The following is a 2,279-nucleotide window of genomic DNA, read 5'->3' as shown; positions in this document are numbered from 1 at the left end:
TTGAACGTTTACAATTATAAGTCTTAAATTTTTCCTGAAATAAAATACTATGCCATTTTTATTAAGGATCAATGAGAGTTCAAGGGTGGGACGTGTTCGCTGGTTGCATACGTTTTTTACTTGATCATTTTCACATCAAAGCATTTGACTAGCATTTTTGGACACATTATTTGTGTACTGGGCTATTTTTGATTTTGTATTAATCAGAGACAACAGTAGTGTACTAATTATCGAAATTCGTAAATATCTTTAAATAAACAAAACAAGATAACCAAGAAAAAAGCTGGTAATGTCCACTGAAGACCCCCGAACTGCACATTTTTTGGATAAACATTTTTATTTCAAGGGTTCAAAACAATAATATATTTGGAGAATCAAACTGCATAAATACTCAAGCCATAATTGCTAGTTTTTCACCGTTTTCTATTTTGAGTAACTTGATGTTTACCTTTGACCAGTTGAAAAGTGTAGACAAATCTATATAATTATGGTCAATATTGCCTGAGTGAGTTGGAAACTTAGTCACTAAATTATTTCTCAATTTACCAAAGGAGAATTTAAGTGAATTATGTTAAAAATCATCTCAGTATCGATGTGCAGACTACAGCGCTAATGTTACCATTGGGAGAGAAACAGGATAAAAATAAAGCATAGGCATTCAGTTTCGTCAATTGTATTTTCTTTCCGCGTTATAAATAAACTCATCCAAGATATCAGGATTGAAATTTTGTATATATAAATTCTTGCTCACTGAAATGCCTTGATTGACGATACAATAGTCGATCTGTTCACTGAAGCCATAATAACTCCAAAGTTCTAGTAAATACCTTACATTTTTTTGAGAAATTATAGTATAAACTATCCCGTTTAACATATTAGTGTCACATCTGCTGCAAATTCAATGATTTACTTGTAAAAAATGTCATACTTAGTTTTTTTTATCGTAAAAAATAATGTTACAGCATTTGTTTTGTACAAATAATTGTAATCCATTCAAAAATATATAACATGTATATGACTTTTTCATTCATATACTACTTGAAAGAGAAAGTTATGATTAAGAAAAAGTGTTGCAAATTGAAATCGACTTTTCATCTAACCCATGGTCTCATCAACAAGAAATAAAGTTATTTAGCTGACGTTTGTTAGTGCACACATTATTTAAAATATAGATATAAATATTTGTATGCTTTAAAAGTTGAATTTGGATACAAGTTTCTTCAAAGAAACACTTTACAGTTTGTGATTTAAATTGATCGAACGAGATAACTATAAAGATAAAGACAGCAGTAACATACCGCTGTTCAAATATCATACATCTTTTGAGAGAAATCAAACAAAAACCAAGGTAAACACATCAACTATAAGAGGAAAACAACAAATCAACTGAAACACAGAAGTGCAACAAAAACAAACGACAATGCAACAAACATAGAAAAGAACTATTAGATAATAACTGCCATATTCCTAACTTAATTCTTATATTTATATATGCGTTTCCGTCAGTTTTAGTTTGTTACCCCGATTTTGTTTTTTGTCCATGGATTTATGAGTTTGAACAGCGGTATACTACTGTTGCCTTTGTTTAATACAGACCATGAATAAATTATTTCAAGAAAGACAAAATCAAAAGAAAAGACATCAAAAGAAACCAACACATTCTTCACCCTGCCAAATGTGTTACTCTTAGTTCCTGAAAATATTATTATTCCAACTTTTTATTTATCTCCTGTATGGTTTTATATATATTTCTGATAAAGGGTTGATTATTGTTGTTGCCTTAAATTCAATGAGAAAAATGTAATGCATACCCAAACAGATTTGACCAATGAAAATGTATTATGTGGTTTTGTTTATCTGGAGTGAATCTGTTAGTTGATCTTAGATTTTTTTATTTTTATTGTTTTGTTTGTTTATTTGTTTATTTGAATAGTTTCATATAAAAAGACGTATAATATAAAAAAACTAATTCCAAGGAAAATTCAAAACAGAAAGTCTCTTCAAATGGCAAAACAAAATCTCAAACACATCAAACGAATGGAAAACAACTGTCATATTCCTGACTTGGTAAATGTATTTTCTTATGTAGAAATGGATTGGTTTTGAAATTAGTTTTGAAACTGTTTTTAACGCCTTACTACGTTTCTTTTATTTCATCATTAATTTTAAGTAATTCATCAGCGTCATCTTTTACAACTGCGAATTAAAACGCTCCCGCGTTTCTTCATTCATAAGAAAATTAAATTAATATTTACTTATGTCATATAACCATCCCGATT

This window comes from Mytilus edulis, chromosome 1 (genome assembly GCF_963676685.1).
Source record: "Mytilus edulis chromosome 1, xbMytEdul2.2, whole genome shotgun sequence".
In the NCBI taxonomy this organism is placed as follows: domain Eukaryota; kingdom Metazoa; phylum Mollusca; class Bivalvia; order Mytilida; family Mytilidae; genus Mytilus; species Mytilus edulis.
Note: the sequence above shows the minus strand (reverse complement) of the source record.